This window comes from Triturus cristatus, chromosome 5_1 (genome assembly GCF_964204655.1).
Source record: "Triturus cristatus chromosome 5_1, aTriCri1.1, whole genome shotgun sequence".
NCBI classification, from domain to species: domain Eukaryota; kingdom Metazoa; phylum Chordata; class Amphibia; order Caudata; family Salamandridae; genus Triturus; species Triturus cristatus.
This window is the reverse complement of record NC_140587.1, coordinates 516,674,206-516,701,352: the sequence shown is the minus strand read 5'-3', so window position 1 is coordinate 516,701,352 and position 27,147 is coordinate 516,674,206.

Here is a 27,147-nt window from a genome sequence, read left to right as displayed (position 1 = left end):
GGTGCCTTGCAGGCACCGCCATCCATATTTGGATGCTGGCGGGGAATTGCCTTTCCATGGCGGAGACTCTGCCATGGAAAGGCAGGTGGTTTGGGCTTTGGGGGCCTGTTGCGGGCCCCCAGGGTGTTCAGTGGGGTGGGGGGTGCACAGGGGGGTACCCATAGTACCCCCCTTCATTTTCGTGGACATGGTGGCAGGCACCTTGCGGTGCCTGTCACCTTGTGCATAACAGTGCACAACGTGCATTCCCAGCATTGTGGAGGGCGGTGCTGTGAGCACCGACCGCCACAATGCTGGGAATAGAGGATGCCACAGCCACGGTGGCACCCTAATTTTAGATGCGGGACCACCGCACCACTGGCGGCCGGTCCCAGCACCACTTGGGTGGCGGGCGGACTAAAGTCCGCCCGCCATCCTAATGGGCCTCTTAGTGTTTTACATCATTGTGGATTTATCGTAATCATGTTTTTTAACACTACATGTTTATATAACTGTGGTTTTAAAAAAAAGTCTAGATGGTCGTGGAAATAACATTTTTGTATTATGAATTTTCCAAATCACTTTCAATTGTAGATGTATTTTGTATTTTATGATTGCGACAATCAAAATAAAGACTATATTGATTGATTGATTGATTGATTGACTTATCTGCTACATTGCAAATAGATCCTGTGTTTCATGTTTCTCTGCTCAAACCTGTGAATCCTGATACTCGAATTCCATCTAAACCTGCTTCTGTTGAAGTGGATGATGAACCCACGTATAATCTATGCTATATGCTAGAAAGAAATACAGACTGACTATCACCAGTAGAAGAGGATTTATGTACATATAATTTTGCATATTTAGCCTCTACTCTGAAATGGGAGGTTGACATGTTGATTGTCAACCAGGTTGCCTGACAAGCCATTGGAACCATAAGACCTGAAAGCTTAATAGGTATTCAGACAAAATATACTTTGAGGGGAAAAATGTCTCAAAAAGATTTGCTGACTCCAGGAAAGGAATAGATTAAGCTGCTAAATGATTACTTCTCTAAGATGTTATTTAATTTTATAACTGGAATTGATGAAGTGTGACCAATGCTTGGATTTATAGAAGGATTCAAGGCTAACTTGGAAATGCATATTTTTTTATTACAGATAAATATAATGCCTCTTCTGATCTCTTCCCAATGCCTTGTGTATTGTGCATAGTATTTAAATTCCTGACTTTTCCGAAAGCCACTGGAGGGATTGTAATGTCTAATTAACATGGTCCTGTTCCCTGTAATCTGTCTTTAAGTTTCTTGCTAATTCTATTGTAGACGATTTTGCAGCATTACAAAAGGTTTGTGCTAGCTGCACTTTGTTTTCCACTGCGTGGATAATTGGAAAAGAATACTGTGTACCATTACATTGATCTGGGAGGCAAAGTAGAGATTTACATTAAAGATGACCCCCATATTCTTTGCTGCCTGAAAAATATTCAGAGGTGAGCTAAGGCTTGTTGGTCACTCAGATAGACTGTAGTCTAAGGTGACCCTATCAAGTAATACGTTTTAAATTTTAGATCTGTTGGAGAGGAAGCTGTTTTTAATCCATAAAATATATGTTTGAGGTATTTGCTTATGCTTGAATGAATATGTGTAAAAAAGAAACAAAAAGCTGTAGCGGGACGTATATATGCAATCTAAGGATGAGCTCACTTTTTATTTGTGGCTTCTTTGGGGGTAGTTCACCTGCAATGATTATTTCTTTTTTTAGGATAAAGGAAAGAATAATTTCAACTCAGTGCTAAAAGGAATTGCTGTGCCGAATTCAGCGATGTACAAAGTTTAGACTGACATTCTTCTTCAGAGTTTTTTAATCTCATAGATAATAAATATTAGTTTGCAATCAAGTTTAAAGTGTACTCAAACAAATAATGAAACATGTAGGTGAAATAGGTACACGCAAATGACAGATAACTAGCCCTTCTACTGGCACCACTACAGTCTACAGGTCCCAGCATCACATTCATATTAGATCATCTCGTGCATTTCAAAGATTAATTAGCTGCAAAATTAATTTTGTGGTCTAGCCCAAATAGGTTTGTAGGTCCTAGATGGCAAGGGTCCACGTATTTTGGCCTCCAAGTTTTGGCCGCCTCAGGACGAGCAGGACCGGATTCACCCAAACCTTCAAAAGAATACAATATGTGGAGTTACAATAGTGTTTAGTACACTCTATGAAATGAATATGAGGTTAAAAGAGAAGAAGTACAGAAGTCAAAAGTAGGTATGTAGGTGTGCATCTTATTAGGTTACTCTTTCATGCCATACTTTTCTGTTGTTTAATTATGTAATTCGTGATGTTATATATCATGCTTGAGTGCCCAAAGGATGGAAATCACCAGAGTATAGTAGACAAAATCACGAAGGGAGAAAGAGGCAAATAAACATAGTTTGTAGACTGCACAATAATGAAAGCAGTATTAGAGTGATGTCTATGAGGATTCCAAGCAGCCATCCCCACATAGGTGAAAGAGCATGTAAAACGCAGTGTCTGTAAGACCAAATTGTATAGTGTGAGCATGCAACGAGAGTGAACATTGAAAAAAGGAGACAGGTATGCTTAACTACACTGTTTGCTAATTAGATCTAAATGAGGAATAAAGCAAGAAAGGGAAATGAGTGCTCATTTGAGGGGACTCTACAAAATCTGTTATAGAGGGCTAAGGAGTCCCAGGGTAAACTTACTAGAAATGTTCCCGGTTGTGAGCTCCGTGTATAGCTCAAGTAGTGGATTTATGCAAAATCTGTCATGATCACATTGCGGCACATGTAATCTTGCTCGTTTTAAGGACTGGAGGCTATCCAAGATGACGGCTCTCTCTTAGATGAGAGTAAAAGTGCACATTACTTACTGGTCGTTGATATTACAAAAAAGTCATCAAGAATTCGTGAGTTTGGATTAGGAGTCACATCTTTCGTCGTTATTGCATTGTTTGGTAATGCGGAAGACATTGCTTATACTGCATTATGGGTCACGTCTTACATAGCTGATTAAAGCGGAAGAGGACGTTCCCATAAAAGTACTGCAACAACTAGAACGCCTCAAATGAATGTGTGTGGCCAAAATTGATTGTCCTTTTGTAAGAGGCGGGAAGTGAAACCATGCCCACCTATGATCACAGTGTCCCCGGCGATAAATGTATTATTTATTTATGTACTTATTTATGAGTTTTATATGGCACTAGCTAGACCCGTGGGTATCAGAGCACTTCACAACACAAATTAAATATAATGGTGCAAACATTGTATAAGGATACATAATGAGATAGGCATAACATTCACATTTTAACACAGAATACATTAGAAAGGTGAGTGATAGTTTAGATAGGTGAAACAGTCAGACGAACATCAATCCTTGATGGTCTAGATTTAAGGAGAATCAGTTGGCTTTGTCAGTAAAGTATTTGTCAAGGAGATGGAGTTTCAAATCCCTTTTGAAGCATGAGAAGGAGGGGTTGCATCTGAGTTCGATATGAAGTGACTGAGTGGTTTTCTTTTTCAGTTTCAGAGGGATGAGAAGAAGAGAGTTAGAGCTTCTCAGAGTTCTGGCTCTTCCTGCTTTCACAAGTTTGCTGTTTAGGTAGTTGTGGGAATGTGTGTGAAGAGTTTTGTGTGTGAAGCATGCAGACTTGTAAATACATGGGAAGCCAGTTGAGGGATTTAAGGGTTGGTGTAATGTGTTCAAACTGTTTAACACCTGTTATGACCCGGGCTGCCATGGTTAGCACTGACCTTAATGGGGCTAGGTGTGTTTTTGTCGTCCCTGTTAGGACGGCGTTCCTATACTCCAGTTTAGATAGGACTAGGGATTGAACTATTGTCTTGAAATCATCCTGGGGGAGTTTTTACCTTCACCTTTCACTTCACTGTCACAAAGGCAGCAATCTCTTCATCCAGATGTCCCGAATGTACACAAGTATTTCAAATATTAGTTCTATTTATCCACAGGAACCATTGTTTTCTTATATATAAATATTACCCTGGTTCCGTTGTGAGTAGGGTTCCCCTGTTACTTCCTTAGACTAGAGGGTTATAAGGCTCCCCCTCTTCCCTACTTTATGAATGAATATGTGTATCACTCACTAGACTGATGAGCATATGTGTGTTATTTGTGTAGCTCTTGGAAATGAATCTATATATTTCTCAGCATTTGCATCAGAGAACTCATATAGCTATTGAACAGTAGCTGTAAGAAAGAAGATGAGCTGAGTAATTTCTGTTAGTTTGAGAGTGAGTCTTTTCAACTTGGTCAATTACTTACTTTACCACTTGCTGGTTGCCATGGATGTTTGATAACAAATATTTTGCTAATCATTAGGTGCATTTTGCTACATGATGTTTATTATTGGGCTTAGTTAGGGCCTGATTTAGAGTTTGGTGGATGGGGTACTCCAACACAAACAAGGCGGAGATCCTTTTTATCTTAATATAACTGTATTATATGCTAAGGGCTTTGCAATAAGGTGGACATGATATCTGTCACATTTGTCCGCCAAAATCTGCTCCCTAGTATTAACAAACATATTAGTATTAACAATGTAAAGAGTATTTTGTATTATATACAGTAAGAAATTCTTTAAAAAGTCTTCAAGTCACTACAAAAAAGCTGCCACGATTTCATGGGCATTATCCACAAACAGGTAAGCTGTGATAAAGTGTTTTAGGAAAACACAAAATAAAAAAGTTAAAATATATGTGTGATATTAATGTGCAAAGTCTAAAATAAACAAAATACATATTTTATTAGTGCAAATGTAGTAACTAGCCATACTAATACGAGGCCTCAAACTGTGGATCGACTAAAATGTGCTGATGCTCGCATTGAATGTTAAGTTCTTGACCTGTTAATGATTGGGTTTTATTAAACATATGTTACACAAAGCTTTGCAAAATGTTTCTTCTTATACTGAAAACAATTCAAAAATGCCTGTTTAGACTTTATGAGTATTATGATGAATATGTCACATGGAAGCAGCAGAATAAATTGAATGTGTTTTCTTTCAACATACTTGTCTTGTTTCCAGGGATGAAATCTTGGAGTAAATGTTCTTTCATTAATACAGCTGTTTCTATTTCTACACAGCCTGATGTTAAGCTAACATACAATTTGCTTTATTAGAAGGATAGAAATGTAGTTCAATTTGTGGGAAGGGATGTTTAAAGTAAAGAAACCTCATGTGCATTTGGATTTCGTAACAACAAAGCTGCATACTCCAAGGTTTCTGTCTGAAATTCTATCTCAAGTGAGAAACCTAGAAATGTACCTGTTCTCACGAAGAACCCTGAAAGATGTTTGGACGAGAGGAGGAGAAGGTGCAACACTAATTGCAACATTGATTTTAACTGTTTATAATCGTACCTGTTCCTAGAGTGGGTTCTGCCACTCTACCTTTTTCTTTTCATGCCATTTTACTCTTTACCATTGATTCCAGTTGCTCCTGCTACTGCACATTTTTCCCTGCGCTATTCCTTATTGCTTTGATACTCTACTGAGTTTCATTAATGTCCCTTTATGGGAAGTTCTTCTTTGATTGGTTATCTATTTTGGGGATTTTGAGCTTTATTCATCATCTCACTCTCTTTTGAACTTGAAAACTTTATGGGGTCCAAGTGACACCTTTTTGTCCCAGTCTTAGAAGAACACGCTTAACTTATTGTACCTTGATTGAGCTAATCCTTAATTTTGTACTACTAATTCTGTAAAAGAATAATTATTTTAAACTAATACAAATAAAATGTATGTCTCAGAATCAAGACAAATTACTAAATTTAGGATTAATAAAACCCTTAAAATCTTCAACAACTCTCATTATTGACTTAACTTAGATAGAGATTGTGATTAATATTTATTTGATGATTTGGTCCTGATTCTCAGATTTGGTATCCAAGATCCGCTTGCATTTCGGATGAAATGAAGCGGGGATCAACCCTGTGTGTGATGGTAACCTGTGCTTTATATAAACTGATTCTCACTGCAGCAGCAGTCTCTTACCTCAAACACTAGTAGTGCTCCAGTCCTTAAGATTGGAACAGGTAAGATCTCCAGTGGTCAGTCTTAATCAAAATCTCAACTCCATTTTAAATCTTGAAATATTTTATTTTTTGACCAACAAATGTGTAATACGAGACCTTGCAGAGCCTCTGGCAATGGCTGCATCACCTTCAGTAGTATCCTGATTATGCTTTCTGGTTGTTATTCCTCCTGATTCACGGAGTGTGTCCCACTTTTTCCTCCTTGCTTTTCAGGCAAAATTTCTCCAATGTTTTTTTCATTTTCATGGCAGTCTGACGGTTGATATTTAGTCATCTTTCAGACATCTTCATTCACTCCATTCACTCCAGAGTCTTCCCTCTGGCCTTCTACCTCAGGCATTAAGCCCCATTTCCTGTGTTTGTGTCCCCCCTGCCACAGTCCAGCATTGACTATTTTTCACAGTTCATTGATCTGTGTAGAACCATAATTTTTTGTAAAAAGTAATTTATGTTAAGTTATCTGAATCTGCGTGTGTTTTTTGTTTACCCAAAGCACATGTAGGTACAAAAAACAAAGAGGAAGTCAATGGTAATGATAGCGCATGGATGTTAATTTTGATCTATCTCTATGAATTCACCCTGGAAAATGTATTTATTACATTAATTTACGAACATATCAAATGTATGTTAAGTTACCACGTTTAAGAAAAATGTACGAATGAGGATTGATTTAGATACTGCTTCGGAAAAGAATGCAGAATGTTAGACATAGGTTTATGATGACATTTACCTGCAAATAAGCTAATGAAAAGTTTAAGAAAAACATTGATATGTTTTCTTTATGCATAAATTAAAAATGGTAAACAAACAATAAAAGAAATTTATATATAAAATAAATAAAATCGTTTTATGTAATAAGAAAATGGTCATTAACATTTAACTGTGTAATGTGAGCACTGACGTTGATGAGATAACAGATGCTATAGTAATTTGTGCTATGTAAAAGATTTATCAAATGTGAGAAGTGATTTGCAAATTAATATGCGAAATAATAATGAGGTGTTAAAAAGTTTTTTTAGGGGTACTTTATAATTACAATATATACGCGCAAATCATAAATCTGTCTAATTGGAGAACTAATGCGTTGTATTCAATAATGTGAGATTCCTATTTAAGCACAAATTCATCATGCAGAAGCTGTGTTTTATGTGAGGCCTTAAAACTTGCTTTTCTTTCCTAGCAGAACCTTATGAACTAAATAGTATGAAGCCTATGGGAACCTTTCGTAAAGTTTCTACTGCTCTAACACTCAATGATTCCTTTCACATTTGTAGCTTACTTGACTACACTTGCAACAAAATTGTTACTTCCTAGAGCACATACTTGGGAAAGAACTGAGAAAGGATGAGAACATGAACTCACCTATTTCCTAAAGGTAATCTAACCTAAGCATCGCAGTGGAACCAAAGGGACAAGATCACACCTATCCCGTTATTCCCAATGTGTCAATAATCGCCATGTACCTGGTATTCTGCACACAATTCAAGCCCCCACTGTAAAGGTGCAATTCTGACAAGACTGTAGAAATTCAGACAAGGTAAAACGTGCACCATACAACAATTATATTCAAAATATTAGAGTAACCAAACAATACAGAAAGTTTTTCAAAGATGTGTTTAAATCTTTTTATTCGGTGATATTTGCACATGAGCAATTTGTACAGCAGAAAGCAGCCAATGTAATTCATCCAAAACATTGGACTTCTTCAGGGATGTAGCGTAACACATATAGACATATATAAGTATTGTTAAATATATGTCAAGTGGCTAAAACTGTGACATACAAACATATAAACATGAGAGCAAGTATACAAATACACCTACAGTAGACTTATGTGTATAATAGCAAGAAAACCACAGGACCTTGGAAATCAAATTTACACATTAGTTCATGACGATGCCATCAAATATACAAGGAGGTACAAGACCCAACATGAATCGAACAATCAATACATAGACAAAAATAATGAGTTTGTATAATGATGTAACACATCTTTGACGATATAGTCAAAGACTTAAAAAGTGTCGAGTTAGGAAAGATACCATCATAATTTAGTCACAACCAATCCTATGACTAAAGTACAGTGGTCCTAAGGAAAACGCAAAGTAATCGATTACCTAATTCTTCTGGATTCGTAAACTTTTACCTACTACATCATCTCATCCAACTGAAACTGACCAATAGGACAGAGTGGTCCGACAAAATTTGTTGATGTCACAGGGTGTAAAACCATAAAGGGGTGGAGTATAATTGCCCAAACTACGGACAGGGGCGGCCCCCTATCTTCTCCACCTTCTCTACCCATGGTGCGACACAGAGATTGACGATTTGGACTTCCAGAAACAACGTGAACTGTGACGAAATACTGAGTTTGCTGCTGGCTGGTATGCTTGCGTAGTGGAATATTTTGGGCAGCAATGTTTCCGATAGCAACTGTGGCACTCCCAGTACGGAAAGGGGTAAACAATCCTGTCCATGAACTGGAACTGGTCATTTGGTGAGTTACTGAATTTTCATCCATAGGGTTTATATGAGAGATAGTTGCTTTCAATAGACTCACTACCTTAAGAAATAATCTCCCTTCTGAGGAAGATAACTCCCTTTAGACTGAATTTCACAGTTTTTAATGATTATTTAATCTTTCAATTCTAAATTAGATTGGTATGCTAATCATTTGAAATCTTATAAAGATACAATTTTAGATAAATTACTCTGCTGATTCTGTTTCATTATTTGTGTGGCCAATTTATTTGCTTAAAAAATGTACTGACCTAAAGGTAGATTTATTCTGAAATTCCATCAGTATTAAATGAAAGTTAACAATGATCTTATTCCAGGTCCTCATATGATAGTTCTTCATCCCCTAAGTATTCTGGTCCCATTTCAGCACGGAACAGGATCCATCGGAGGACCTAATGGGATTAGTATGGTAGGTGAGGTTGTACTGAGAAAAACTTTCTGACAAATTATGCCCTACATGTTTACGCAGGTAGAATGAGAACTGTCAGGAATCCCTTGGGAAGAAATAAAATACCATAAAGGGTCAAGTTTTGAAATCCACAGGAACCAGTATGCAGGAAGCTGTCAACAGATAGGAATGAAATATGTCTCCCATACTTTCGACAGAGGAGGAACGAGGAAAACAGTAAAGGTGAAACAGGGTTGATGGTTCTCTAAGGCTATAGCCAACAACTGCTTAATGGCAGCACTACCAACATAATTGTCACACAGACTGCTATATACAACTGAGGAAGATGTGGAAAATGTGTAAAATGTGATATGGTCTGTGCAACCCCAAGCATGCTCATCGCTCAAGTGACAAGACTAGAGAGTACAAAAATTTGTGACAGATCTGGAACATCTCGGTCTGAGTGTAATAAATGGCAGAATCCAGCAGGATAGATCTCCGAAATGCACATATCATGGCACAAATTCCCACTCCATATAAGACTATACATTCATTACCTTACCGCTACTCGCTCAAGTAAAGATGTTTTCCATTAAATACGCTTCAAGAAGTGATCCCTGCTATCAACACATCAAATGTCATTTCTCCTACAAGGCATGTGATATCCACAAAAACTAAGTCAAATAACAACAGCTAACTTGAAGTGCTAATATGGATAGGCAAAACTCTCCTTGAATTTGTTACCAAGGCAAAGGAATTGAAAATAAAGAGTGATGCCTTGGAAGGCACCCAAGTAGAGATCTGGGTCAACTTTTTAACAAAGCTACTATATGATGTTCCTACAATTAATCACTCCGGACGGCCACGGCATATGTAGTTCAAACATCTGGGGAGAAAAGCCCAGAGTTTAAGAAAAGAATAAAGAAGAACAGTTAGGGTCACAAGAAACATCTTCATGTCTGAGGACACATTGGAAAAAATTAAAAACTTTAAGAATCAGCATATAAAGCATATAAAGCAAATCTGGGATGTCAAGAGAACACAAATCATAATTTTCTGTCCGGAACTTCTTCTTAATGCAAAACATTCAAACACTAGAGCATTTTGGGAGACAGTAAACGGCCTCACAAGATCATCAAAAATAATCAATGCTGCTTGTGTTACTGAGCAAGCCTGGCTAGTTTATCTAACAAACACGTTTTCCAAAGAGGTACACAAAAGTGATGAAGTTACGGGGATCACCAACCATCTCTTAGTAATGGATCATAATACACCACCAGCCCTACCTCCCAGAATTCTATGCATTAAAGTTACTTCTGTTGATTCAATTAGTACAACAGAATAGGTTGTACTACCACACATAGCCAACAAGATAGACAAAGAGTCTGGTGTTCACCCAAAGATCTTGATTCACCCAGCAGATCAGCTTCTAATACAATACACAGAGGATAAAGTATATAAAGTAATAAGGTCAGGCCAAATGGATGGGGGCCCACGCCCAAATGGTATTCAGCAGGTGATCTAAAAATGGGAACCCGACTATTGGGCAGCCCCGCTATCACAGTTATTTAACGATGTGGGCAGTATGGAGAATTGGAGACGGTCAATATTTAACCCAGTGTACAAATGAGGTGATCGGACAGATCCAGTTAACTATACATTGATCACCCTTATAGACTCGGAAGCAAAATATTATGTCTAACTTATCCTCAGCGACCTGTTAGATTGGTCAAACATCAACAACATATTTCCTATTAAGCCTTCTGGACTCCACAGTGGCTTTGGCTCCACAACAAACATTTTTGCCTTAGGGTTAAAGGTGGATAAGAGCATGCGCATAGGGAAAAATCTGCATTTATGTTTTATAGATTTCAAGGCGGCATTTGATGCAGTTAACAGAGGGCTCCTATGGAAAAAACGTAGGCAGTAGGGCCTCCCGGAACTAACCATCCGAGCCATAATGCAGTTGTACACAAACACTTGGATGCAAGTCAAACTAGCTGATGGCATGAAAATACACACTGAAGTAGACCTTAAACAAAGTTGTTTTGTATCCCCTCACTTGTTCCGTCTTTTTATGGCTGATCTCCCGCCAAAACTAGACCAGGTAAATTCGCATCCTCCATGCGTGGAAATACTGGGGCATATGCATCAACATTAGCATTTGCGATTCCTTATTAGCGAAAAATAAGGAATCGCTAATAAGGAATAGCAAAAGGCTATGCATGTAGGAATCGCTATTCAAATAGCGATTCCTTAACATTCCTTATTACCGAATCGGTAATACCGAATCGGTAATAAGGAATACCTACCCATTCATTCCTATGGGCTTGGAGGCCCATAGGAATGAATGTAAAGCCATTCTGTATTAGCGATTCGGTATTACCGAATCGCTAATAGCTGGAGCACTTTCAAGGGTGCCAGGGTGTCAAAAGGACACCCTGTTGCACCCCTGAAAATGATATGTGCACATATGTTGCACACACACATGCTCTAAGGGCATGTGTGTGCGCAACATGACACTTTGAAAAATGCACAAAAGTGCATTTTTCACAGTTTTTGCAAATTACCATGCAGTTCATCTTCATGGTAATTTGCTCCCCTTATTAGCGAAATCGCTAATTTTTTAACTTTGATGCATTGCATTTAAGGAATCTCACTTTGGGATTCCTTAAATGCAAGAGCTATTTAAGGAATCGGTATTTAAGGAATCCCTATTTAAATAATCGCTATTTAAGGATTCCTTAAATACCGATTTCTGCTTTTGGGTTGATGCATTGGGATTGGGTATTTTTTACTTAATACCGGGAGCTAATAAGGAATCGGTATTTTACCGACTGGATTTTGGCTTGATGCATAAGGGTGACTGTGTGTTACGCATCTACCTTATGCAGACAATATTGTCTTACTAGGTTATACAAGAGTAGGTCTCCAAAGAGCAATTGATGAACTGGATGATTTAGTAAAATTAAACTTAGAAATAAACACAGCAAAAACAAAAGTCATAATCACTGTGTCCAAAAGCAACCTTCATTCAAACTTGGTAACATGAGCCTGGAAGTGTTCAGCAACTATGAGTACCTCGGTTCATACATAGACAATCGACTTAATTTTCAAATACATAATCAGTATGCAGTTAGGAAAGGAAACGGTCTGCTCATTAGCAAAAAGACTAAATGGTCCCTCTTACAAGTCACTACTAGCACTTATAACAGCCAAACTCCAGCCAACTGTGGCACACACAAGCAAAGCACAGCATCGGAAAGAAGTAGCAACTCTTAAAAGCCTTCAAATAAGGTCATATAAAACAGTATTTGGTCTACCTCGGAATGCTTCCCCAATGCAGGTCCAATTGGAATTTGGACTGCTGCAGCTATCTAAAGCAAGAAAATACATAACAATAAAATCTGGTCAAAGCGTTTGATTCCACTCAATAATGCTCTTTGGAGAACCCAGGAAGATGACCCCCAATCTGGCTACATCAAGTACTTAAAATCATCAATGAAGTTAACAAATGTGACAGATCTCTGGCAACAGAATCTTCCCTTTTTTGCATTTTGCCAATTAATGAATAAAGTGACAAAAAGGCAATCACTAATTGAAGATAAAAACATATTTAGCAAACGTGCCCATGCATGGATGGTCTTACAAACATACCATACATTACAACCCGCAGCATAACTGGGTACAACATATTCTCTATAACTAAAAAGAAATCTACTAGCAATAAGCCTCCGCTCATTATCATCTCTAGCTGATCAACTAACTTGGAAAAACAATGGATCAAAGTCATGCAGTCTGTGTGGTGTGGCAAAGCAGGTACACATCTAACATGCATATGTCCCTTTTTAAAAACAAATGGGCCTTTATTGTTTAAAAAAAACCTCCCCCTGTTGTATCCAACCTTTCCTACTGTGTATTTATTCTGTTTACCACTGTCTACCTCTGTCTGCAAAGATTTAATAAAATACTTTGAACTAAAAAAAACTTTTAATATTAGGGGCATTCGCACCTGCAGACCAGCCATACTAAAGTGTCTTGATCCGACAGACCCACAGCTTAACTGCAAAACAATAACATTTCTACTTTTATAAGAGAAACTAATCAGAACAGTTCATCTTCCCGATTAGAACTATGATATTAAGAGCACAGTAGCACTGTACATTAAACACTGCATATTTGTTCTTGCTTCATTTTCTTCTCTTCTGATGCATCATTGACCACTAACATATTTTTTATGATTATAATCCATTTCACTGTAAGATGTATAGTTTTATTGGTATATTGTTATGGTTTTAATTAGTTTAACAATAAAAAAATCAATTCAATTCAATACACGCATCAGAATTCCAACAAAGGCCTCAAATAAACTTTGTTGGCAGAGGAAATGTAGTGCTCAAACAGAAACTTTTAATTTTGTGTCATGCTTTAAAAATTCTTGCAGAGGAGATGGTGGTAAAAGTTATAGGAAACATACAAGAGTAACGACAAGTGAACATTGGAAAAAAAATCCTTTCACTCTTCAAGCGTTAGAAGCAAAAAAAAAGTTTGATCTTGTTGGAGTAGGAGGATGCTCACTACAGCTCTCCCTATAAAACAAATAACACTGAGAGGCCCTCTCCTGAAACTTGATCATTAGGCTCACTTACAGGCCACACATCAGATTTTTACCAGCTAAGCCAACAGTCTTGATTTGATGAATTCTGGAAATATAGGCATCACAACCAAGCCTGAAATGCAAGCCAAAATTTACATCACAAACGTCAGGGCCTACAGCACTGAAATGTTTCTGTATAGATAACATTCTCGAGATATGTGTGAAATTGTACTGGTAAGCAAAAAGCTTGACCCCCAACTGCCAATGGCCTGGCATCCACATGATATGTGACCTAGCAGGTCAGTGTCCGCCATCTTGCAGATGGGGAACTGAGCCAACTAGGGAAAAGCTCATGCCCCCGTCCCACTGGAGGGTGGCATAAAAGGGGGTGTGCCCACCACAGGGAAGGGACCCATTGGGTGGAGTTGGCAGAGGTAGACACACCTCTCTTCCTCACTTGTTTTTCCCGCCAGATCTCCCACCCTAAGTGGGGTCAAAACCAGTGGGGACCAGTTGCTGAAAGCAGCAAGTGGCCTGGGGAAGATCACAAAGGCGACAAGCCTTTGAAGCTTACCCTTCGTGAACCCTGCCCATCCTGGGGGAGGAGGCTTGGCACCTCATCCCAGTATGTGCATTGTTTCTGGCCCCAGGGAGCAGCAGGCTCTCGACCCAGGGTTCAGAAACATATCTGGTGGTGGCAGCTCAAAGCAGCCTATACACTAGTGGTAGGTCGTTTTTCAGGGGGCATATCTAAGAAACCCTCTGTGTGCATTTTTCATTAAATCCCACACTGGCATCAGTGTGGGTTTAATGTGCTGAGAAGTTTGATACAAAACTTCTCAGTTATCAGTGTAGCCATTATGGTGCTGTGGAGTTTGTAATGACAAACTCCCAGCACCATATACTCTTAATGGCAGCACTGCACTTCCAAGTCTAAGAATGGATTAAGACACTGTAGTGGTACAGCGCTCATGCACCTGTACCCTCACCACTGGTATGGCGCACCCAGCTAGAGGGAGACTGATCTATGCCAGTGAAGTGGGTTGTAGGCATGGCACACAGAGATGTGTGCCATGTCGACTCTTCACTTTGTTCTGTTTCAAAACATGCAGCCTGCAAAGGCAGTGTGTAAGCGTAATGGTACAGGGCCTCTAAGGGGGCAAAGTAAGTGCTGCAGCCCTCAGAGGTCTTCCCTGGTCACAGTGCTCTAGGTACCTGTTTCCCAGGGGCTGGCTTGTGGCCAGAGATGACAATTGGGTTTTGTTTTTAATGCAGGTTTAGTGAAAGAACATAGGCCCTGGGCGCCTGATTGGCAGAAGCCCAGGGTACACTCAGTCAAAGCACATCAGCACTTCAGCAAAACGTGGGGGCAACCATGTAGAAAGAAGTCACTTTCTTACAACACTACATCTAAGAAAAGCCTGTCTGCTTGTGTCAAGCTACCAAGGGGGTGAGCAGGGGTTGTCCAAGGATGTAACTCCCTGAACCTGGCTAGAAACAAGGGTCCCTACTTGGACAAAGGTGCAAACCATTGCCAACTAGATATCCTCATTCCTAACACCCAGGAACTTCATTAACATGTATAGGAAAAAGGTAAGGCCTACCCTTTCACAAGTCAACATAAATGAGAACTGGGAAAAGCATGCCATTGTACCCTAGGCCCACACATACCAGGCTGGCGCAAAACCCTGCAGTGGAAAACAAAGGAGTGGAAGAGTACCCCCCCCCCAAACCAGTTTGGAGTAGTTGCAAGGGAGAAATTGCTTATTTCCCTGGATATACCTGTGAGTGGATACATAGGTTCTACACGAAGGAGAAACGGTTCCCTAATCCTGGATTTTAGGCGTAAGGTGCACTCTGGGATTGTTTGTAGTAAGGAAAACAGAAACTATTGAAAAAATAAGGAGGGTGACCTTTAGAAACCTTTACATTATTGGTTAGGGGGGAGCCAGTAGTCACCTCCACACACAGGCTAGTTTTATGTCATTTATATTTGTAGCGCGCACAGATACTCCGAGGAGTGTCCCGGCGTGAGCCTTGAGGAATGCGGAGATCAAATTAAACAAAGAGAATTGTTTTCAGTTTTTTTTTAAACAGAATGGGGTCATGAATGCTCCGGAGAGCAAACGGCAATGTGTTCCAGGCTGAAGCAGCTTTCAGGGCAAGGGAACTGACACCCATCCTTTGCATTCGGGAGGACCGGGAGCAACACCATAGGCTGAAAGCGGGATACTTTACCTGAGACAAATGAACAGGAGTGTCCCCTCCCCTCCCCCCATGTGGCAAGTAGTTGTCTCAACTAGGGCTTGACGGTTGAAAGCCAATTAGGAAGCGGAGTGCGGCCCCCGTCACACCCGCGCAGTGGTATTTTCTTGCTACCTAATGGTAAGAACGGAGCCCCATTTCAAACCCAGGTCCTGATGAATGCCCTGGACCCGTTCGGGCCAACTAGGCAGAAACATGTCGACCTTTCACAAGACGGTTAGGGGACACTGAATACCCCACCTACCGTCCTTTTGTTTTTAGCATCATATAGTTATTGGCCACATTAAAATTTTCTTCTGGTAACTATAATGAGTTTTAACTTCACGTTCCACCCCACGGGCCCCCACTCTTTAGTTTAGAAGTGCATCCCTGTCTCCAGGTGTATGCCCGCCCTCCATCAAACGAAGGTTTTGGAGGGCGAGGACTGGCCGATGATGAAGCATGACACCAGGTGGTGTGTGAGATCAGTCCGTCACTTTTTGTGAGATGTCCTAACTCACAACAGTTCTATAACTGTAGTAGGGTCACACTTTACTAGGAGTAGCTTTCTGTGGTAAACACCCATCCTTTGCAGCCAGAAATGAGGAACATGAGCCAGGAGTTGTGTGGTGGAGCGCAGGTGTATAGGAAGAGAAGCGCTTTCACAGGTAGATAGGGCCTGAGGCATGAAGAGCACGGTGAACTATAACTAAAGACTTGAATTTAACCCGTTCGGTTACGGGCAGTCAGTGCAGGGCACGCAGATGTTGTCTCACGCTACTCCTGACGGGGACGTTGAGAAGAAGCCTGGCTGCCGCATTCTGAACAACCTGCAGTTTGTTAGGCAGATATATCGGGATGCCAACATACAGGGCATTGGCACAATCCAACCGGGATAAAATCAGGGCTCGGGTGACCATTTCTTTAGCGTCACTAGGAAGAAGTGGAAAGAATTTCCGAAGGCTTTTAAGTAGCCCGAAACAGTTCTCAGCCAACTTGTTGATCTGGGTCGTGAACGTATGAGTCTCCTCAAACGAAACCCCAAGGTTCTTGGCGGGTTACCTCGTTGAGGCTGGCATAGCGAAATAAAATGGGCAGAGTGTTTCTCTTAACTGAGGAGGAAACTTTCCATACAGGAGGATTTCAAATTTCTCCTCATTACATTTAAGTTGTGCAGAGGCCAGCCACTGAAAGAGTTTGGTCAAACAGTTTTTAATGGAGGCGGTGGAGCACTCATTTTACCCCCATGTGGACAAAAGCTGGGTGTCGTCAGCGTAGGCAATGATTTTGGACCCCAGATCCTCGGCCAATTGGACCAAGGGAGTAACATAAACGTTAAAAAGGAGCTGGCTCAAGGAGGACCCATGTGAGGCCCCCGTAGACACCCTCTATAGTGATGACGATGTGGGGGGAGCCATATCTGTTGCATCCTGTCCTCCAAAAAGAATTTGAGCCAGCCCCAAACAGTGCCAGATATGCCAATCTCAGCAAGTCGGGTAAGCAGCAGCGAGTGAGGGACAGTGTTGAATTTCACCAAGAGGTCAAGCAAGATCAGGGCTGCCCTCCAGCCAGCATCCAAGCAGTCTCGGATGGCCTCGGAAACTTCCACTTATGCCACCTCGGTGCTATACGAGGCCCTGCACCCCGACCTGGATGGGCCTAAAAGGACCCCGCTTTCAAAGAACTGTCAGCTGTTTAGTAACTACTTTTTCACATACTTTTGCCACACTGGGCAAAAGGGAGTTGGAACGATAGCTTTCTGGGCTCAGAGAATCAAGTGGTGGCTTTTTTAATAGAGGTAGACTTGTGGCCGGCTTAAAGGCTGCCGGAACATGAGCCTCCAGAAGGGACATGTTAACGAGTCTGTTAACTTCTGGGTTAACAGTCTCTGCACCGTCGACCAAAAGTCTGGCAGCGCTGGGGTCTGATGGAGAGCCTGATTTCAGGCTCCTAAGAATTCTGAGTGATAGAACCAAAAGCAGACATGGATTGAGAGGGGAAAAGAGGTAGAGCCCCTCTTGTCAAGGGTGCTTCAGTGTCCCCTCTGCAGGAACTGAATGATGCCTGTATCGTGCAAATTTTATCCATAAAACAACTAGAGAGATTATCACACCAGGCGTTCGAGGATGGAAGCAAACACAATTGGGCTTTGAGCGCCATAAAGCTCTGAACGATGGAAAACATTTCCTTGGTGTTGTTCCTGGCTAAGTCGATACAGGACAAGTAGCAAAGGCTTTTTTGCATGGACTATGGCGGTGTAGTAGGTTTTTTGTTTTGTCCTGAGCATGAGCTTTGCCAAAGGGCTAAATTCCTTCCGCCAACCATGCTCCAATTTCTTGCACTCCTGCTTTAAGTCCTTCAAATTAGGCATGAACCATGGTTTAGAAAGAGGAACCCTGGAATACTTATGGGGGTTGCAGGGGATAAGAGATCCACTGTTTTTGAAATCCAGCTTGTGAAGCGGGCGAGCCCCCCTTCAATGCCATTGGCAGAATTGGATCTGAAAGCCGCCAGGGCCTGGCTACATGCAAGCGGGTCAATTTTGGCAAAGGCAGGTTCACAGTTGGGCCGTGGCAGGGAATTGATGCAGGCTGTCGCCCAGGAGAAAAAGGTCAAGAAGTGGTCAGACCAAGATACCGGGAGAGGATCTTCGACCAAGATGGGAAAATTTGATCCAATTGGGTCGAGAAATGTCCCCCAAGATGCATCGGGAGGCTGACCCATTGGGTGGTTTAGGTAAAGTTCACTGTATCTATGAATTCTAGAGTATCCCCAGCAAATGCCTGATCAAGGTGTAAACCATAAATATGGCAGCCCAAGCAGCCCTCCTCAGAACACTTTCTGGACCTGTGGAAGATCAGAAGAGGACTGGATCCTGCTTCCTGTAGTTTCAGAAGATCCCTGAAGAACTGGATCTACTCCATCTTGTACCCAATACAAAAAAGTCGACTGACCTCCTGTGTGGGTACAGTGAAACTACAAGCTGAAAAACACTTTGGTTCTTAGATTCCCAGTTTACCAGTGACACCTGCACCTGCACTTGAAGCAACACAAGGAATTTGCTGAATCAAGCCCTAAAGTTCTAGAAGACCCCACTGAAATCTGGGAGTCTTAGGTTGTGCGCTGAGAAAAATGATACTTACCCCTGCAAAGTTTTAGAACTTTGAAAAATTCTGACATACAGAGGAATGGAACAAACCACCAGAGCCAATCCTGCTAAGGCCCAAGTTCACTGAGTTTAGGAAACATGTTTGTCCCACTTGAAACATCTCCACAGCACTAAATCTGTTTCAGTGAGCCCTCAGCAAGAAGTTATCCAACCCTGTGGACCCTCTTTGGATACAAGCTGCTGCATTGTATACAACCTGCTGCATTGTCCTGCCGGAGAAATCAGATCTCCATTTCAGACACTATTCCAAAGGTAGAAATCTTGACTGGATTAAGGCACCATAAGTATACATCCGATTAGATGACAGCCCTTTGTTGTGAAATTTGACTTTTCTCACTGGGATCTTCTTCCGCCAAAATCAATGGCTTCAGTGGGACCTCGATCATCATCTAGCCAACTTGAGTGAGACTTACTGCCTGCAACCATGCCCCACTGAGAGATTCTGACTTCCCTTTCATAGGTTTATGTCCAAAGGTAAAATCTTTGACTGGGGCAAACCGAATAAAGTATGCAACATGATCGATTGGCCAAGGTCTATGGTCTACCATGTCCATAGGCTATCATTGGCGCCTAGCGTTTTTGGTGCTATTTTCACTTAAAACTTTGTTTGGTGCTTTGACTTCACTGGTTTGGTACTGCATAAAGACTTTACACATTGTCCTCATTTAAGCATGCCCGCTCTGTGCCATAGCTACCAGAGGCTAGCACTCAGATTAATTTAGTGAGTTTTATTGTACACCCTCATGGGATAGGATTATTATTCCTTGAGGTGGGTGTCTTCGCCCACCCCCAAAAAAGAATCCACTTTCTTGTAATATCACGCTTGGCTTCTCTCCCACACATCCCTTTTTCAATTTGCCCACTGTTAGAACTGATATTCTTGGTGTGGTTTCCCCACTACCTTTTGCCTTCACTCCTCCTGTTTTTCTGCATTTTTTTTTTTTTTGCTTGCAGCACTGATTGTGCCACTTATTTAAGTAGCTTTTTAAATATGTCTCAGGCGTGCCATTGCAGCCTGTGGTTGCAGTTGTAAACTAGCATTCCAACCTGGCAAAATAAACCTTTTACCAGGCTACAGAGGAGGAGGATGTGGACGTTGAGGAGCGGTTGGACATTGAGGGGGAGGTGGACATTGAAGGGGATCAGGAAGAGGAAATGGAAGAGCGATGTTAACAACCTGTTTGTGGCACCTCAGGAGAAAAGGGCCCCTGATATATTTGGGGCATGCAGCAGAGGACATGATGAGGTATCCCATTTTAAATCACTTTTTTACCAGGAAATACAGTCTTACCCCAGAGAAGTATAGGCAAATGTTTAGGGACAGACAGAAGTTGCCCTAACGGTCCGGGGTGGATTATGTTGTTTTGCAAAGCACTGGATGGTTGGGTCAAGGGCAGTGGTGTGAAGAATTGCCAAGGGCTCTACAATTTATTTGCCAGGGAGCACATGTTCAGCAAGTGTTTTACAGAGCTGTATCAACACCTATTCAACAGTAAGTTCACTCACACCAGGGAACTTGCTGAAGAGATGGACCACTGGCTCAGAACCAGGGTCCACAATAAGGTATATGGAGTAGGGGTGGGCGGAATTTGCGAAAGTGCCTTTCGCAAAATATCGCGAAACGGCAAAAAATCTCTGCGATCACGCGAAATTTAGCGTGATCGCAGAGATTTTTGTGTGCTGATTTAAAGCGTTACTGAATTCCTGTTGGGGTTTCATTTTTGTGACAGGAGCATCGTGCCAGAATGAATCCTGCCCTGCATATTTACCCAAGAAGATGCCACCGTTTTGTGCAATACCTCTACTCAACTGGAGTACTTTCTACTGGCTAATCAGTAAGTGCTACCTCGTTGGGTAAATGTTTAGTGCTTTTCCCACACTACAGCTGCGTAAAGGGCCAGAAGAGTTGTCTACGGTGACCATGTGTGTCTCTAACGTTGCCACCACGCCGACGGGCCCCGGGGTCCCTCGAGTCAGCTGTCCATCGCAGTTCACATGCCTCTTGTTTATAAAGGGCCAGAGACTGATCAGAGCAGCAGATGAGGAGACAGAACCTCCTGGCGTCAGGAGCTACACGGTGATTGCGCTCGAGAAAGTCGTGGATGCACAGAGCTCCATCAAGGATCACAGCTAATTTTTGACGGTAGATGTGGGGAGAAAAGCACACCTGCCCAGCCTCGACCTCCCGAATGTTTTGTGCTGATTAATGCGTTACTGAATTTGAGCTTCAACTAAGTCCCCTGCTTTATTTATATCTGTAAGTGCTTCCTGTTGAGGTTTAATTTTTGTGACAGGAGCATCGTGCCAGAATCCTGTCCTGCACCTGCATATGTCCGTTCTGGCCGCGGATCGCGGAAGTTTTGACATTTCCGCGTTCCGCGCGGAACGCGAAAATGTCGAAATGTCGCAATTTCCGCGAGCGGAACGGAAATTGTCGCCCACCCCTAATATGGAGGTGATCACCCAAAGGAGTGGACAGAATCCCAACAGAAGAAAGAGGGGGTAGAAAAACATAAATATATTTAGTAATCTACAGGCCCTTAACATAGTTACCAAGAGAAAGGTAACTAGTCCCAACCTGATCAAACGAGAAAGGGGTTCTTCAACAAGATAGCAAGGATGTTCATCCTCTAGTTTACTGAGTCCTACAAGTATGGGCATGAGAAGGAAAACACCAAATGTCTCAAGATGGCACAGTCCCCTCTCTGATGGGCAGACTCTAGTGTTGGCCAGTGCAGTGCTTGGGGGGAAGTGATGCCATTCACCATGTATATCTTGACAACAGAATTTTGCAAAAGACAAGGACTGCGACAAGGAGGACTATGACTTGAAGCAATGAAAATTACCAGAAAGTAATAGAATCAAAAATAGGCAAAGAAGGGGAAATAAAGGTAGGTAGGTAAATAGATCTGAGCCTGTGAGAGAAATAGCATGTAAATGTACAACACAAAAGCATCTATTATGAATGGCTAGTAGAAAGACAAAGTAGTACGGATTTTTTTACTTTTTCTTGACTCGAGTTTTGCTGATATTAGGACTGAGAGCTGTGTGACACTGCAATTTAGAGCCACAGTGTGTATGCTCTGGCCCTAAAATTGTTCTGCTAAATTGGTTTCACCCGAGTGGTCCATTTAACATTTCTCTATGGTCACGGTAGGCACAGAAAATACACCAATGGCATGGGGATTAAATGTCATATGTAAGTTGTAGTGTGTATGTATGGCAAAAATATATGGTGCTCAGGAGTAACATTGTTCTGGGTAAATGTCAGTTTAAAAGTATTGGAGTGCACAGGGAAAGGAAAATTTCGATTGTCACATAGGAAAACCCATTTTTACATATTAATAAGTCACCACTAAAGTATGTCTTGATGGAGCGGGTAGTACAAAATGTTGTATACCTCACCCATTCTGCATGAAAATACTAATTGAATGATCTATTAATTATAATAATATTAAATTAGTTTGCATGTATATTAAACCAACGATTCTAATAACCAAATTACATGTGGGATTTGCATATTGCATGGCTAAATAACTCATATGACTAAAATACGTACGCATACTAACAGTAGTATATGTAGTAAATAGAATACTGCATGATATATGTGGCTTTCGTAATGTCTTGTAATGTTGCCCAGGAGGAGGACCAAAAGGGTGAATATAATTGCTTTAAAAGTCGCTATACGCTAGATAAATACAAGCACATAGAGGGATCAGTAAGGGGTTAACATTAGATTTATTATTTCTATGCATTAATTACTCTATTGTGTTTGTTTCGCTTAAGTTGGCGTTTGGGACTAAATTCCAAAATGGCTGCTGACGCGACACGACAAAGTGGCCACTGTCCCATGAAGTGCGGAGTGAAGTGCGCAGAAGCGACAAAGTCTTCCAGACCCCGTCGTGAACTGTTATCTCCATGTACCAAAGCAAGGAAACTGTGGGAAGACGGCCCAGACTGAAGACAATTTATTTACAGTAAAACCGGAACAAACTGACTTTCACTGACTTGATGACCTCACCCCTTGAACTGTACTAAGGTCCCAAACTTTAGCATTGGACGATCGCAACCAGCCAATCATAACCGTGCTGAAATTACAAAATGTATCTTCTTGATTTTATTTTATTATAAAAGTACATGGTAGAATAGTGAGGGACACACATCATCATTTAGATCGCGCTCTCGACCGTTCCCTACATCGACTTCATAGACGACGCTACTTGTGACGCTACTTAGGCGACTGACTGCATTTTCCTAAATCCTGGATGGTCCTGATGCTGACCAATTACCTGATGACAGCGAACTTTTGCTAATTCTATGGGCACTGACAGATGCTTGCACGACTCTGGTCTTTTGCCGATCTATTGAGACAGTAGCGTGCTGAGCAAAGAACTTTGAACTTTGATCTGCTTAGACGAATGACAACAGATTTAAGTATGCAGACCCAATGACTTAGAGGACTCCAGATAGCCAGATTAGGTATATATGATGTTCTGCGATTTATTCGAAATTTGATATACATTTTCCAAATGCGAACCTAATTCTTCAAGAAATTTAGATAAACAGATATTGATTAACAAGAAATGTGTTTGTTGTTTATTAAGAAAGGTAAGGTAAGATCTAAATCTTGAATGTGTTTTAGCTGGTTCTAAATCACCATCAACCAATCCAACTAAATGGTCCATTGACCATGCGGGAGGAGTGCCTTGATGTTTAGGATTGAGATCTGTAGGTGGAAGGGGTATTGATGTACATTGGTGTAAAATAACTTTTCTTTCCATATAGGTTATAAGGTGTTCCCCTCACATGTTGAGTGCTTGAACCGCTACTCCCTCCTGTTTGTGTGCAGACCGGAGAATGGTTAGTGTGAGTATTGGTGTTATGGGCCCCACCAATGACTGCATGTGTGAATGAGTTAATGTGACGTCCGGTCTGACGAAGGGAGGATACCGGTACGGGTTTGCTTTCCCCGTTACCAGGGTTTTTGCACTACATCAGTTTTTCTGGTAGCAGTATGATGGTTTTTATTGTTTTGGTTTGGTGATTATTGCTTGTAAATTTCTTATTGATTATTGATTGTGAATAAGAATTGTTATATGTATTAACACTCTATGTTGAGTCGTGTCGAGTTCTATGTTGTTTGACGGCTTCTGGGATGTAGGAAGTCGGAAGTTTGTAACGGTTCCGTAGTAGAGCAGAGGTAAGCGCTGCTCTCGGGAAAGACGGAATTGTTGTTGCGCTGTAGGTACACGGGGAAAACGTGTGACGTTTGGAGTTGCACGACGCATTGTCTGGGTTTGATTCGGTAACATCGACATGTGTTGCCATTAGGGACATTTTCTGTATGAGAGAAGTGTATGGTAGTGAAGGTCACCTGTGAAATTTTGGTCTTAGGTACCAGGAGTCCAAAAGGCTTGCTAGAAGGGTAAAGTAGAGGGATGTGCTACTTTATCGACGGAAGTAACGATTCCGTAGTAGGGCAGAGGTAAGCGCTGCTCTCGGGAAAGACGGAATTCTTGTGAGAAAGATCATTTACTGTTCTTTGGTTAGCGAAACAGATAATGGTGGCGTTTTTATATCATTACTAACAGCTTTTGAGTGAAAATCAACATAAGAAAAGTTTACCGATAACATTTTGTAAAGGAGGGGTCAGCAGGAGCAGGAGCTGCGACAGCGAGAAAAGCTGACGCCAGAAAGACCGCGCTGGGATTGGCTAGTCAGTAAGTGACACAGACACTCCTGATTGGTGCGTTAGTGTACGCCGCGCTAGGAGTGGAGAATTACAGGGTGACGTAGACGCTCCTGATTGGTGCAGTAGTGTGAATTGCGCTGGGATTGGAGAATTGCAGACGTGACATAGACGCTCCGGATTGGTGCATAAGTGTGAGTCGCGCTACGATTGGCTAAGACAACAGAATAGTTGTAGGGAAAAGCTAGCGATACACAGAAGACAAAATGATGTATTATGATCCACCAGAAAAAGAGAAAAAGTCCTGGTTTGGAAAAATCAAGAGTTTATTTAAATCTTGACCGCGCTCGCTCTCCTCTAGCGACGCCGCTGGACTGGCTGGGGGCAGCGAGATGTCTGGAGCTAAGGGGGCCAGGCCATCTCAGCAAAGCAAACTGGATCGCTACGCCTGCACAAAGTCGGACCTGCCCGACAAGAGGGCGCAGGGAGACATGCCCAAGAGTGGCGCAGATCAAACGCCCCCTGAGCCCACTATGAAGGACCTCATGGCAGCCATTACGGGCATTCGCACGTCTATAGACACTCTCTCCTCAGAGATGACGCTCATCAGGGCCGACCTCGCCAATTATCGAGAGAAAGTGCAACAGCTTGAAACCACCACCACAGGCCTCATGGGCGATACCTCTCAGCTTCAAACAGAGGTTGCGGAGCTTCAGGCCTTCCGTAAATTTGCAGAAGATAAGCTCGATGACTATGAGGGAAGGATGAGGCGCAACAACGTCCGTGTCCTAGGGGTGCCGGAAAAAATGGAGGGCCCTGCTGTTGACCTATTCATCGAGAACTTAATCACGACTAAACTGCAACCTAAGGGACTCTCCAAGCTCTTTGTTGTGGAGAGGGCACACAGGATTCCGGGGGGCCGCCCGAGGCCAGGGGCGCCACCCCGCCCCATACTGGCCCGTCTGCTCAACTACCGCGACAGGGACACTATCCTCCAGACCGTCAGAGTTGCCCCCCCGCTCCGCCTTGATAATGCTACTATTACCTTTTTCCCTGACTTTACCCGCGGGGTGCAGATGCGTCGCCGCACGTTTCAAGAAGTCAAAAAACGTCTCCGGGCCGCTGACCTCAAATATGCCATGCTCTTTCCAGCGAGATTGCGTGTAGAGGCGGAGGGGGAAACACACTTTTTCGACCATCCAGAGGCCGCATCGGACTGGCTGGACAGCCGAGGAGACCGAGGAGGGAGCGGCCCCTCGGGTAGCTGATTTGCGGGAGGCGGGGGCGTAGCAACACTGACACGATCTCGATGTCGCTGTCTTCCGGTATGTGTGGAATTGACCTGAAGACTCCCCTGTGGCGCCTAATGCTGGGACTTGTGCTTCACTGGGGCATTGCAGGGAACTGCTCAGTCTGACCCTCCTGAACATTGATTCCGATGTGATTACCATTGAGAGTGAGGATCGGGGTACGGTTGAAGCCTCCCCCCCACGTTCTTTCTTTAGCTGGTTTTTCTCCTTTTTTCTCATTTTGTTTGATGGGCGACAGGCACTCTGCATTTGTTGTTCAGATGGGCAGTCTGAGGCCCAGAGTGCAGGGAAGCAGGGAGGGGGGAATTTGGGAGGGAATGTATTTTTTCTTGGTTAGTATTTATATTAATGTGTTCGACGGCATGGTCTCTAACTTTACACCGCAACCGTATGCACCACCGACACACAAATGGGTACGCAACGCAACAAGGAGGTCAAAATCTTAAGTTGGAACGTAAACGGGCTGGGGGACAAGATCAAGCGCAGTGTAGTGACCCAACACGTCAAACGACTCTCCCCGGACATAGTTTTACTCCAAGAAACGCATCTGCTGGGCAACAACTAGGGGGCACTGAATAGGTGGGGGTATTCGATGGCGGCACATGCGGGCTTCACGTCTGGGTCGAGGGGTGTGGGCATCATGGTTAGGAAATCCTTCCCATTGTCGATTGTCTCCACATTCACAGACGACCTTGGGCGCTACGTGGGTGTCACAGGCACGTGGGAGGGCCACACTACAACCTTCCTCTCTGTTTATGCACCCCCTGGACTGCAATTGACGACTTTTACCGACCTTAGTGCTCTACTACTCACACTGCCAGTGGGTCACCTTGTCATGGGCGGTGACTTTAACTCTGTCGTATCCGGCGAGTTGGACAGGCACCCGCCGCGCCCCTTGCCCGCAGCGACACACTCGCTCTCTAGCTTCCTGGACGCAATGGGTCTAGTAGATGTGTGGAGAGCCTACCACCCAGATAAAATACAACACACCTTTTATTCTCATGCACATCGCAGCCTCTCCCGCTTAGATTACATTCTTGCCCCCGCCTCCCAGATTGCCAATGTCCACGAGATCAGACATCTGCCCAGGGGTATCTCTGATCACTCCCCCCTCTGGACGCATATCGTCCTGGATCATGCACAAGTCGGACGCATTGCCCCCT